Source organism: Lepus europaeus, chromosome 10, assembly GCF_033115175.1.
Source record: "Lepus europaeus isolate LE1 chromosome 10, mLepTim1.pri, whole genome shotgun sequence".
NCBI classification, from domain to species: Eukaryota; Metazoa; Chordata; class Mammalia; order Lagomorpha; family Leporidae; genus Lepus; species Lepus europaeus.
Genome location: NC_084836.1, coordinates 111873820 through 111888029, shown reverse-complemented (window position 1 = coordinate 111888029; position 14210 = coordinate 111873820). Strand labels below are relative to the sequence as shown.

At 53.9% G+C, this 14210-nt stretch overlaps 1 pseudogene; it reads right to left on the bottom strand.

The window, feature by feature from the left end:
* Positions 1-1023: 1023 nt before the first annotated feature.
* On the bottom strand, positions 1024-13137 carry LOC133768191 (ras-related protein Rab-9A-like; annotated as a pseudogene).
* Positions 13138-14210: the final 1073 nt, after the last annotated feature.

Below are 14210 nucleotides of genomic sequence, written 5' to 3'. Positions count from 1 at the left end.
TGGCCCTGTCCTGCCCTGGCTGTTGTAGGCATCTGGGGAGTGAACCAGCAGATGGAGGATCTCTCTGTCTCTGTCTTTCTCTCTCTCTCTAACAAATAAAAATAAAAATTTCAAATGTATACTATTGAATATGCATAATGTACATAATTTATTAGTAAAATATTATGCACTCAGTTACAAATAATTAGTACTATATACAAATAATTATAAATTTTGAAACCATGCAATCAGAAACTTTTTACTGACATGGAGTGATCAGATAAATCTGAAGACTAGGCGCCTATCACCAAACAGCGCTTAATCCACGAAAGAGTGAATGAATGAATGAATGAATGATGTTAGCTGGGTGTCCTCTATTCTAATTATTAGATGCTGGATGACATCTTGCAAGATAACCTCCCTTTCTTAGGGAATTCCTTATCTGTGTCCTTCCCAAATGATTCTGCTGTGTTCAAGGGATGTGCAAGTTGCCCATTTTCCAGTAGGGGGCAGTGTAATATAGTCAACAGCACTTGACTTACAATACTCAAATTTTAAGGCTGGCATTGTGGGATAGTGGGTAAAGCCTCTGTTTGTTGTGGCCAGCTGTTGTGGCCATTTTTTTTTAAAGATTTGTTTATTTATTTGAGAGGCAGAGTTACAGAGAAGCAAGAGGGAGAAAGAGAGAGAGAGGTCTTCCAACCGCTGGTTCACTCCCCAGATAGCCGAAACTGCCAGAGCTGCACCAATCCAAAGCCAGGAGCCAGGAGCTTCTTCCGGGCCTCCCATGTGGGTGCAGGGGCCCAAGGACTTGGGCCGCCCTCTACTGCTCTCCCAGGCCTTAGCAGGGAGCTGGATCAGAAGTGGAGCAACCAGGACTAGAACCGGCACCCATATGGGATGCTGGCACTGCAGACAGCGGCTTTACCCGCGACACCACAGTGCTGGTAGATGACTCACTGTTGCAGAGGCTAATTCTCTTGTCCACCCTTGTGTTTACGCTGAGTGCGTGCATGCGTGGGTTAGAAGGCACTGACAATCTCCTTAACGCTCAACAGCAAGACGGCTAGGCTTGGGCTTTGCATGGAGACCGAGCGTGTCTGGCTGATCCGAGCGATCTGACCTGTCCTCTGTAGCAGAATCCCGGAACTGCGCCCTCAAAGGCTGCTGTGGCACTGGGAGCATCTTTTGCACTTGTTTCTTTTTTTTTTTTTTTTTTTCTTTTTCTTTTCTTTTCTTTTTTTTTTTAATTTTTGACAGGCAGAGTGGACAGTAGAGGGAGACAGAGAGAAAGGTCTTCCTTTGCTGTTGGTTCACCCTCCAATGGCCGCCGTAGTAGGCGCGCTGCGGCCGGCGCACCGCGCTGTTCCGATGGCAGGAGCCAGGTGCTTCTCCTGGTCTCCCATGGGGTGCAGGGCCCAAGCACTTGGGCCATCCTCCACTGCACTCCCGGGCCACAGCAGAGAGCTGGCCTGGAAGAGGGGCGACCGGGATAGAATCCGGCGCCCCAACCAGGACTAGAACCCGGTGTGCCAGCGCCGCAATGCACTTGTTTCAAAGTAAAGGTCATTGCCGTCGTCCCTGCACCAGGCACGGGCTTCTTCTGTAGGCACCTGTCATCCACTTACGTGGATCTTGTTGCCTGAAATCACACAAGGAAAGCTTTCAGGCTCTTTCACGTCGGCGTTATGTAGGAATGTGAATTCTTCTTCCAGCTACTCGAGTTCTGGAAGCCTTGTGCCCCATCGACACTGAAGTAAGCAGGCAGCCGTCAGAGCCCCTGCGAACCGGCGCCCCCGGGCTTCGGACCTGACCGGCTGAGTCCCACAGCTGCATGGTAACAAGATGTCCATCCGCCCCCAGATCTTTATTTTAAAAAATTGCACCCCTCTTGTACGGAAGAGTTGGGCATCACACTTATTAGTTACGTGTCTGTTCATGAGAGAGCTCCTCCCACCTCCACCATCTCCTAGGGGAGTCTTTTAAAAAGCTATCACTCTCAGGAACTTGGACTTCAGAACCGTCCATTTCCAGTACAAGCACCGTTAGCTCCTGGCGTTACTGGGAAGTCACTCGGCCCTCAGGGAAAAGCGTTGCATCACAGTGCAAGTTCCTCACGGCAACACGGAGAGCACCCTGGCGGCTCTGGCAGGCCCGCCCGGGGGCAAGGAGCGCACAAGGCCCAGGACCAGCACGCAGGAGGCAGCTCGGCTCCTACTGCTCCAGGTGAGAGCAGAGGGAACAACATGGCCACCACAGCCAATGCTGTTTAAAGATGTATTTACTTATTTGAAAGGCAGAGTTACAGAGAGGCAGAGGCAGAGAGGAGAGACAGAGAGAGAGGTCTTCCATCTGCTGGTTCACTCCCCAAATGGCCACAAGGGCCGGAGCTGGGCCAGTCCAAATCCAGGAGCCAGGAGCTTCTTTCAGGTCTCCCACACAGGTGCAGGGGCCCAAGGATTTGGTCCATCTTCTGCTGCTTTCCCAGGCACAGCAGCAGGGAGCTGGATTGGAAGAGGAGCAACCAGGACTCGAACTGGCACCAAAATGGGATGCTGGCACTGCGGGTGTCAGCTTTACCTGCTATGCCGTGGCACTGGCCCTATAGCCAAGGTTTTAATTGCACTAACTACATGCCAGACTCTGGTGCAAGGCTTGTCATGCATTGATTCGCTTATCCTTACAACAACACACATAGGAGGAGATAAGCAGAGAGAGGCCAAGAACTTGGTCAAAGCCATGTCCGTGGTATGGCAGGACAAGCACACGCCCTCTCGCCTCTTCCAGTCCCTAATTGCTGTGTCTCTGCACCTGAGGGCTTTCTTGGAAGCCACACAAGGAGGGGGCAGGCACTGAGAAGCCAGAAGCCCCCTGATCTGTGAATGACACAGCGTTAGCTCAAGAATGTCTCAGCTGATATAAAAACATCCCTCTCCCTAGGGGAGACAGCTGTGAGGATCGTGTCCTACCCCCTTCTCCCCAGCGTCCTAGGTTTATGGAGTTAAGCCTGAGCTTGATAACTCAACGTTTACTGGTTGCCTTTATTTTTTTTTTTTTAAGATTTACTTGAAAGTTGAGAGAGAGAGAGAGAGAGAGAGAGAGAGAATCTTCCATCTGCTGGTTCACTCCCCAGATGGCCACAATAGCCAGGGCTGAGCCAGGCTGAACCAGGAGCTTCTTCCGGGTCTCCCACCTGGGTGCAGGGACACAAATACTTGGACCACCTGCAGCTGCTTTTCCCAGGCCATTAGCAGGGAGTTAGATTGGAAGTGGAGCAATCGGGGCTCGAACTAGCACACATGTGGGATGCTGGCACCGTAGGAGGCAGCTCTACCTCTACGCCACAGCACCGGCCCCTACTGCTGCCTTTCCTTCTGTTGCCACCCCTACTCCACCTTACCTAACCAGCCACTTGCCCTCTGCTTTTAAGGAAAGGGGCAGATTTGCCTCTCCTCCCCCGCCGTCCGCAGCCTGGCTGGAGAGCGCTTAAGCTCCATTTTCCTCCCGCCCAAGGACAAAGGCTCTGGGTCTGTTGGATCGGCCTGGATTCTGCCACTTAATCGGCTCTTAGGGGTTGAATTGTATCCTCCCGAAAAGAGCCTGGTCCCTCAGAACGTGACCTTATTTGGACAAAGACTTCACAGAGACAATTGAGTTAAGATGAAGTCATGGAGGTGGGCCCCAATCCAGTGGCTGCCGTTCCTAGGAAAAGGAGAAACTAGGAGACCCGCAGGGAGCACACCGCGTGGCGTCTGGAATGGCGCTTGTCACCACTGAGCAGGGGGCTGCACAGGTCCCTCAAAGGAGCAGGGGGGGGCAGACACCCTGGCCCCGCCCCCCAGCCCCAGAGCTGTGGGGGGAGGGGGGCAGGTGTCCAAGGGGCAGGTGTCCGAGGCGCCTTGCTGTAGAAGCCCAGGAACGAATGCAGCGGCCGGGGACACCCCCACGCCTCTACCACCACCTCTGTAAAGTGGGGACAATAACGCACCCTCCCTCACAGGGTCTTAGAGCAGTGGCATGAAGTAGGCAGTAACACGGCCAGCACGGAGCCTGGCTCGTGGCCACCGCTCACTACATGGGCAGCTGCTGCTGTCATTGTAACTGAAATCACAAACCAGCACACGCATGTACGTGCACACACGTGTGTTCACACACGGCTTCAGGGGAGTGAGCTCCTGCAGAGAGTTCAGAACAACCTGCTCCCAAATCTGCCCTGACCCAAAAGGAAATGAGACAAAGGGTTTTTTAAGATTTTTTTTTTTTTATTTGAAAGGCAGAGTTACAGAGAGGCATGGCACTGGGAGAGAAAGCTCTTCTACCCTGCTGGTTCACTCCCCAAATGGCTGTAATGGTTGAGGCTGGGCTAGGCCGGAGCCAGGGGCCAGGAGCTTCATCCGGGTCTCCCACGTGGGTGCAGGAGCCCAAGCACTTGGGTCGTCTTCTGCCGCTCTCCCAGGCCACAGCAGAGAGCTGGATGGGAAGTGGAGCAGCCGGGACTGGAACCAGTGCTCTGTGGGATGTTGGCCTCACAGGTGCGGCTTAACCCAGTGTGCCACAGCGCAGGCCCTGAGAAACAGTTACGTTGGAGCATCGGCAGGTTTCTTCATAACTCGCAGGAGCCCCTAAGAGGTGGAAGTCTCTGCAATGGCTTTGCTTCCAGTAACTGGCAGGGCCCAGGCTGAAGGCAGGAAGGGTGCAGAGCAGGGAGACACCATTTTTTTTTTTAATGGGTTGCGTCGGTTAAGGCGCTCAGTTGTGAGCAACAGAATCTCCTCTAGGTAGTTTGGTCAAGAACAGAATCTCAAACTATGGAGACAGGAAAACCGCCCAGCACCACAGGGTTGTGGGGGAGGGGAGCTCAACACCCCTGCGCCCCACCTGCTCCCACAGTGGGTGCTCAGAACTGTGTGCCAGGAACCCCACTCCTGCCACCCCCAGGGAACCCGGCGATGGTGGTTGAAGGGGGAAGGTGAGGATGAGGATTAGGGATGGAGAGCCCCGGCCTGCAATCCCTAGCGCTGAACGGGAGAGCTGTGCTTCTGCACCCATTCACTCCCTCCACAGGTATTTAGGGACCGTGTCCGAGGTGCCAGCCACCACACCAAGCGCTAGGGATGAAGCAATGAAGACAACAAGGACATGGTCCCCGGAGCGCACTGGATAAGGCCGCGCTCAAACACGGAACCCCTGGGAGGGGGAGGAGTTGGGGTTCTGTTGGCGAGGGTGGGGTTGGGAAGGGGCTGCACCATTCCGGAAGGTACCTGCAGCCCCGTGGGGGCTCCTAGGACCTCAGTGTCTCGACGCGGCTCCAGTGTCAGGCTCTCTGCCAGAGAAAGGGACCTGGCTGTCACTGGCAGAGTCCTTGCCCTGGACTCGGGCACACTGGCAAATCCCAGACCATCCCAAGGGGGCAATCGCGGCCCTTGCCACACCCAGGGTGACCCACAAGAAGAAAGTGAGCTTGCCAACCTGGCTGACCCTGCTAGGGGGGCGGCTGACGCAGTTCCGGTTAGGTCAAGGGCGCTTCTGGCTGTGCCCCTCTGCCACAGTGGCTGCGGGGGTGTGTGTGCTCCTGTGTGGTTTCACAGGACACACTGCCACCTATGCAGGTGTGAGGATGATGGCCTGGGGACCCCTGAGCTCCACCTCTTTTCCCTGACCTCCCCTCCCAGCCCGGCTCCCTGTCTCACCCCAGGCCTTGGCTCCCCCCCACTGCAGAGCCCGGTGCTCCCCTCCCCCTCCAGCAAGCTCTCCATCCCTCTGCACCTGCACGGGTGGGCACAAAGGTCTACAAAGCTCCAGGAGGGAGGTGAGGGGGCGGGGTTTCAGGGACACCCGAGGGCACACAGCCAGGTCCGTTCAGCTGTGACAGTAGGCGCTGTGACCAGGGCAGCAGCACGCAAGTGTGACAGCTCCAGCTGATAGCCAGCTTTCTGGGCCATTATTACTAATTCTGTTAGATGTGACAATGTCACACTGACAATGTAAGTGCGTATAGATCCTTAGCTGAATTATTTATGGAGTAAGTGGCAGGATGTCTGAGAGTTGCTTCAAAACAACCTCCAGGAAAAAGGCACACACACGAGGCTCTCCACATGCCTGTGTGTGTGTTGAAGCTGGGTTGGGGGCCACTGCGGGCTCATAGACCAGGCTCTCGACCTCTGTGCCCATGGGACAACTTCTTGGGTCAACCAGGTGCAGGTCGGATCCTGTCTCTATTTAAATTTGATATTTTGTTCACCGTGGACCTTTTGCATTTTAAACGGGATGTGTCCTGATGGCTGAATTCTTTCACTCCCCTTGAATTCTGTGTTCAAGTCCTTCCTGGCCTCTCCCCAGTCCCGCCAGGCTGCTGTGTTCTCGGGGCCGGCAGGGTGAGCTGGAGCTTTTTGGGAGAGCTGATTTCCCTGGGGAGCTGCGTGGAGGGTCTCATCCGAGCCCCGAGGAGGGAAGAGCTGGAATCACAGGACAGAAACGACCAGGGCAGGAAGCCTGTGGCCCTGCAGGGCAGCCTCTCCTGCTTGGTTGCCCTGCCCGGGCTGCAGCCTCCTCTCCACCATTTGATGAGAAAAATCACTTAGTTTGCGCACATGAAGGCGCTCAAGTAGATGACTTATCTGCGGTGTCTGGGTTGCAGCCTTTGGAAATCTTTCCTTTCTCTTGCTTTTCTTTATTCTCCAAGGTTTTCCATCATGAACTTGTATTACCGCCGAGTGCAGCAGAGAGCAGCAAGGGAAAGGCAGTTATTCAAAGAGAATCCTCTTGGACACAGAAAGGCACGCAGTGCTTGAGAGAGGGGGCCGGACGGAGGGACCAGACCCCCTAGCTGGCCGGCGTTGTTGGCCTGGATGCTGGCGCTGGCGGCTCACCGCCCTCGGCCCCCCGCAGCACCCTGTCTGCATTGCAGCCAGGGTGATCCTGTTAACAATTTGAACCCGGTCATGCGGTTCCAACGCCCGAATCCCCCAGCGACTCCCATGTCCGTCAGAGCCCAAGTCTAAGTCCTCCTGAAGGCCTCAAGGTCCGCCCCCACCTCCCCTCCTCCACAATGCCCTCCGGCTCCAGCCACACTGGCCAACGTTGCCACTCAGCATAGCAGGCGGTTTGTCCTGGGGGCCCTGCACTTTCCCTGTCCTCCTGCTGCATGGCTCTTCCCCCAGCTGGTCTCGGAGCCCACTCTCACCTTCTCCCTGCTTTGCCCAGACATCTGTCAAAGGCTTTCCCCAGCACGTCCGTGCGTTCCGCAGCCTGGACGTTCCCCAGCCCCACTGCTTACTTTGGGTTTTGATCAAGTTTTCATTGGCAGGTGCATGACTACGTCATCAGCCGCCGGTGATGGAGTTCTGGTCTCTGTCCCCTCTGTGGAGGTCAGGCGATGGGGCCCAAAGTCCCAGCCCATAGTCCCCTGATTGGTTTTTCTGGCAACCAGCCCCCAACTGAAGCTCGTACCTGTGCCTTTGGTTGTCTCCTTAGCAATCAAAAGATAGGAAATGAGGCTTAGTGCTTAAGTGGCGACTTGGGACTCCACTATCCCATACAAGAGGGCCTGGGTTCAAGCCCCAGCTCCGCTGCTGATTCCGGTTTCCTGCTAATGCACACCGGGGCGGGGGAGTGGGGGGGAGTGAGTACTTGGCTCAAGTACTTGGATCTCTGCCACCCACTCGGAAGACCTGGATGGAGCTCCTGGCTCCCAGCTTTGGCATGGTTCAGCCTTGGCTGTTGTGGGTATTTGGGGAGTGAGAAAGCCGATGAGAGTTCTCTCTCTCTCTCTCTCGATCTTTGCCTTTCAAATAAAATATTGAATAAATAAATAAATAAAAGCGTGTTTTAAGAGACAGTAAGTCTCCAGAGTTGTGAGTACCAAAGTACAGCCACCGTGCCAAGCCCCGACCACAGAGATCTGGGAAGCCCGGAAGGAGGAGCCCTCATGCACACAGCCTGTGACAGACACTGTGCAAGGAACTCCTCAGAGTGGCAGCTTTCCTGGCAAGCTGCTCGCACACGGACATTGGCTGACGATGACCATGACCAAGGGTCTTTGTCCCGAGATAGCTGCCAAGACTTTTTCTTTCCCTCCGTGGCGGGCGCCGTGGCACAGCAAGTTAAGACACCACCTGTGATGCTGCCATCCCATGGGGGCATGGTTTGAGTCCCGGCTGCTCCCTTTCCAATCCAGCTCCCTGCTAATGGCCCTGGGGAAGCAGCGGAGGATGGCCCAAGTGCTTGGGACCCTGCCACCCATGTGGGAGACCCGGATGCAATTCCTGGCTCCTGGTTTCTACCTGGCTCAACCCTGGCCATTGTGGCCACTTAAGAAGTGAACCCAGTGCATGAAAGATCTCTCTCTCTCTCTCCCCTTTTCTCTGTAACTCTGAATTTCAAAGAAATAAATGAATCTTTAAAAAAATAAACAATAACTTGGATGCCCAGAGCGGGGGCATCCCAGATCACAAGCCCCCACTGTTCCTGAATGACCTGTCTGAGAGGTTTGTGCCCCTGTGCCTGGTGCACCTGGCTTCCTCACCACTGGGCTCACCACGGCCCTGCCTTGTCCTCTTGCAGTTCTCCTGTGTGACCAGCTCCACCCACAAAGCCACTGCTCCCATCACCGGGAGCCCTGCCTGGCCTGCATCAGATCTGCTTCCTTCCGTGACGTTTCCAAGGCTTAGCTAAGGCCACTTCTTCACAGAGGCTTCTCTGAACCCCGGTCTGAGTCGCACCCTTTACTTCTCTCCCTGTCCGAGGACCCTCTTGGCCATCTTCGAATGCCGCTGTTTGTATTCCTGTGGTGTATTATGCCCCGTTCTTCAGTCAATGACCTTCCCAGCTACAGTCTAAATCAGAAAGGGCTAAGGCTGGATCTGACTCATTCACGATTATGTCCCTGGCACCTGACACGACACCTAAGATAAATAACACTTATTTGTGGCTTGGCTTAATTCCAAAGAAAAAAAAACAAAAACAAAACAAAAAAAACTTTCTGGAGGGAAATTTAATAGTAGCTGGACAAATAAGAAAGACAAACTGAGAGAAAGACAGCATGGTAACAGTTACTTCATTAGTGTAGTAAAATTGAATCATTTTTAAAATTTATTACAGGGACAGGTGTTTGGCCTACTGTATAATTTGTCTGCATTCCATACTGGAGTGCCTAGGGCCACTGTCTGGCTCTGGCTTTTAACTCGTTTCCCAGTCGACTCAGACTCCGGAAGGCGGGGCTGGTGACTCAGGGGGCTGGGCCCTTGCCACCCACGTGGGAGACCTGGACTGGGTTCCCATCTCCAGGCTTCAGCCGGGGACATGATGGGCATTTGAGGAGTGAATCAGCAGACGGGAGCTTTGTGTGTCTGAGTCTCTCTCTGCCTCTCAAATAAATCAAAATAAACAAGTCAAAATTGATTACAGCTCATTGATGCTCTTTTGTGATGAAGAAAATAAAAAAACTTTAAAGTAATTTTGTACCTTATGAAAGTAAGTTTTTCATAAGAAATTTAAAACAAACAGGTGTCTAGGTAAAGATACATAGGGAAGAGTAGTCTCATTATAGAGTGTTTCTTCTCCGATTTCTATTGAATTGGATAAAAGGGAAAAAAAAAAAGTTCCCCCTTCCCCCTCCAAAAAAAAATACCAGCAGCAAGCAACCACAGACAACAGTAGAATCTCATTTCCTAAACTTGAAAAAGCAATAAACAAAAGAAAAATGCAGACTATTCTGATGTGTTTCAGTCTGGCCCTTAACCCCAAGCATTCTGGAATAATTGTATTCTTGTATTTCTCTGGGGAGAAGGTGTGCAGGGGAAAAGGGAAATGATGCAAAAATCCCGAGAATTCTCCCCAGTTATCCCAGTTAGCTGCCTAATGGGGCCTGACGTGGTGGCGTAAGGCATCCTAGCAGGCTCGCGGATTCTGCAGGTGAGGAATGCAGGCAGGGCTCTGCTGGGAAGTTCTTCCGCTGCCCCCGGCGCTGAGGTCCCAGTGATGCCCAGCCACGGGCTGAGCTGCAGAGTCCCCGTGTCTTCACTCACATAGGACCAGACTCCCGGCAGATGGTGGAAAGGCTAAGCTGACGGCCGCTGTTGGCCAGAGCGTCTAACGCGCATGTCCAGCAGGGCTGGGCCTCTCACACCGCGGTCAGCATTCCACACAGCGAGCACCCCAAGAACACAAGACGGAAACCTCAGGAAGCACACAGCATCTCGGCCACTGTGTCCTATGGCTTGAGACTGAGTGAGCAAAGCTAGCTCAGATCCCAGGGGAGGAGGTTGGCCCAAGTTCTCAGAGGGATAGGCGTAAAAGATTTTGCAAATATGTTTTAAAACTTTCCTGCAATGCAAAATATAGCCACTCCTTTAAAGAGTTGCCCATCCCGCCAAAATTTCCATCCTATTTTGGCATCAGACTTGGCCTATCTACATCAAGTCCGGGTGCAGAAAGGCCTCTTGCTCCGGTTCCGTCCCATGGATCGATCACTCCAAAGATCTGTAAGTTTTACCTGCCTCACACGCACCTAACGGCAATGGTGGGCTACACGCAGGAGACCACTATGGATGCTCCTGTCTAAAAGGTGGAAACAGGAAGCTTGAAGCTGCCACTGAGCTATGGCAACTTTAAAATCAAAGTGCGTGGGGTGGTGTTTTGGTGCAAGGAATTAAACCACTGCCTGCGACTCTGGCATCCCATATCAGAATGCCAGTTCAGGTCCTGGCTGCTCCACTCCCTGCTAATGCACTTGGGAAGGCAGTGGCAGATGACCCAAGTACTTGGGCCCCTGCACCCACATGGGAGACCTGGATGGAGCTCCTGGCTCCTGGCTTTGGCCTGACACAGCCCCAGATGTTGCAGCCATTTGGGAAGTGAATCAGTAGATGGAAAACCTCTTTGTCTCTCTGTCTCTCCTTCTCTCTCTGGCACTCTGCTCTTCAAATAAATAAAATAAATATTTAAAAATAAAATAAGTGTGCACCTGTTGCTAGAGACTGCGTCCCATGGCGCAGGGCTCTTGGCTCCGCCTCTGGCTCATCTTTCCTTTTCCGTAAGCAGCAGCGCTTGTTGGCAAAGGAGTCGCCTTCTTGTCCTGCTCCTGCCCCGTCTCACTTGGGGCTGTTTCGGCTCTTTTCAGTCCAAGCTGACAGTTCTTCCATGAAAACATTTCTTCTGAAAACTTTGCAGGTTTCCTATCACTGTTATTGAGATGCATTCCATTGGGCAGAAGTCACAACCAAAAAACCCCTGTGAGACAGACCCTTCTCTGTTTCGGAGCCTCTGTGAGCCTGCTGAGGGACCCTTCCCACTCTTAATAAGCCTCCCTGCTTCCCAGGAAGGGGCTTCCAGACGCACCTTTCAGATCCTTGGGAGACCCTTTGCCAGGAAGCTCTAGCAGAGCCCCCGGGAGTGCTGGGGCTGTCTTGGAGCAGGGGGGTCTCGGGAGGATCAGGTTTCCGAGACCTGAGCTTAGGGCAGGAACGTTGATGGGCACAATGGCCTCGTGCCATGTCTCTAAGCCAGAGAGAAGTGCCAGTTCACAGCGCAGAGTCCAGGCAGATCCCCAGACAACTCAATTCCCCCGGCTACCACCGGCTCCCGGTGTCTCAGCAGACAAAAGACCCACCAAGCCTCGCCATTTCCCCAGACTCCAATTCTGAGTGGATGGATCTGAAGCCCTGGAGAAGCTCCCTTGAAAAGCAGATAACTCACAGCTAGAAGAGGCCGCCTGTGTCAGCGGGCGATCGAGGGGCTCTCGGGGGGGGGGGGGGGCAGGACCCAGACTAGCTGTGACAGTGTACGGAGACCTGCACCCGCGTCCCCACCTCCCTCAACCCCGTGCCTTCAGGCCACGCGGAAGGGCACAGAAACCCAACTTCAGACCACAGGTTGGCGCTCGGGGACAGGACCAAGAGCAGATGGCAGAGCGAGAGGAAAAGGAGAGAGAACATATCGACGCCAAGGGGGACAAGTGAAACCCAGGGCGGAGCTGCCCACCTGAGCAGCAGACAGATGAAGCGCACTCGGGGGAGCTGTGCAGGGGGTCACAGTCGGAGCTTCCTCTCTGTTCTTTGAAGTATAGCTTGATATTTAAAGAAAAAAGTGTAAGTATGCACGCGAAACAATACACTCACTCTTCCAGAATTAAATAAATAAACCAGCAGACAAAGAGCTATGTTTTCTCCCCGGGGGAGATGTTGGGACAACAAGCTGGGAGGCTCTGGCGGGGACCCAACGATAACAGAATGGAGAAGTGCGGTTCTCTCTCCCTTAGGGACTGAACTGTGTGGCCTCTGGGGAAACTGAGTCTACGGAGTTGCTCGCCAGAGCCAGGCCCCACAGAGCTCCTCCTCCCCGGCCCCAACTCTAGACAAGGAGCCCAGTCTCCCTGGATTCCTAGACCCTGCCCAGAATACTTCCTCTCCCAAGAACTGGAAACCAAGGGGGTTCCCTCATCCCAGGGGAACGGACCTGTCTCCCCCGGCTGCAGGTGCAGGTACAGGTCCTGGCCCCAAGCTCAGAGCCTCAGGCCCTCCATCATGCCTGCACCTGGTGGGTGTGGCCACATAGAAAAATCTGGAAGGGAGCTGAATGGTTGGTAAAGCGGACCCCAGAACCCACCGGGGGGAGGCTGGCTCCGACAGGCCACCTGGTCACCGGCACCTATGGGAAGGGGCACACCTGTGGTCACTGTCCTGTCTAGGGAAGACCCTGGGCCACATTGGCTAGATTTGCCAAATTTCAGTTTTTGTTGTAAAGGTAATGCAATTTTTGTTGTAAAAAGACAGCACTGGATAAGCATGTAAAGTTTAAGAATGGGTTCTGTCTTCCCGCAGCCTCCCCAGCGGAGTGTCCATGGCTAGAGCGTTTGTGGGAGAAAACACATAGAGCTTTAAAAGTCAGACCCAGCTGTACCTTGGCGCCGCCCAGAGACCCTGCAGGCCCTCCCTCTGTGACTCTGTGGTTCTGATTTAGTTGCTCTGGGGTAAAGCCTGGGCGCCCCACAAGGGTTTCTAATTTGCCACCAAGGGCAAGAATTGCTTCTGGAAAGCAGAGCGGCCTCTTCCTCCTTCTATGCTTAGGGTTCTCCCAGTATAACCAGAGCCCAGGGTCCTGTCCACTGAGGGTTCATGCAGCAGGGCGGCAGAGCTGTGCTTGCTCACCCGTGTTCACCATGTTCCCCGAGGGATGCTGTCTTGCTTAGGGAAGGCGTGTGTATCAAACTGGTGTTTGTTACAGAGAAGAGAACTCCAGGAAGAGACCCACCCCCTGTGCGTCTGGGTGCCCAAGGCTAGCGGTTGAGAGGCGTGTGTATGTGTGTGTGTGTGTGTGTGTTTACTTTATGTGAAAGCCAGATCCAGACGCAAAAGGAATAGGGGCCGGCGTTGTGGCACAGCAGGTTAAGCCACAGCCTGAGGTGCCAGCACCCCATAGGAGTGCCAGTTCGAGGCTCAGCTGCTCTACTTCCAATCTGGCTCCCTGTTAATGCACCTGGGAAGGCAACAGGAGACAGCCCAAGTCCTTGGACACTTGTCACTTATGTGGGAGGCCCAGATGGGGTTCCAGACTCCTGGCTTCAGCCTGACAGTCTTGGCCACTGTGGGCATTTGGGGAGCAAACCAATAGGTGGAACCTCTCTCTCTCTCTCTCTCTCTTTTTTTTTTTTTTTTGACAGGCAGAGTGGATAGTGAGAGAGACAGAGAGAAAGGTCTTCCTTTTTGCCGTTGGTTCACCCTCCAATGGCCGCTGCGGCTGGCACACCGCGCTGATCTGAAGCCAGGAGCCAGGTGCTTCTCCTGGTCTCCCATGCGGGTGCAGGGCCCAAAGACTTGGGCCATCCTCCACTACCTTCCCAGGCCATAGCAGAGAGCTGGCCTGGAAGAGGGGCAACCGGGACAGAATCCGGCGCCCCGACCGGGACTAGAACCCGGTGTGCTGGCGCCGCAAGGCGGAGGATTAGCCTGTTAAGCCACGGCGCCGGCCTCTTTTTTTTTTTTTTTTTTTTTTAAGATTTATTTTATTTATTTGAAAGACAGAGGTACAGAGAGAAGCAGAGCCAGAGAGAAAGAGGTCTTCCATTCCGTTGGTTCATTCCCCAAATGGCCACCATGGCCGGAGCTGGGCTGATCCAAAGCCAGGAACTTCTTCCAGGTCTCCCATGTGGGTGCAGGGGCCCAGAGACCTGGGCCCTCATCTACAGCTTCCCCAGGCCATAGCTGAGCGTTGGATCGGAAGTGGAGCAGCCGGGA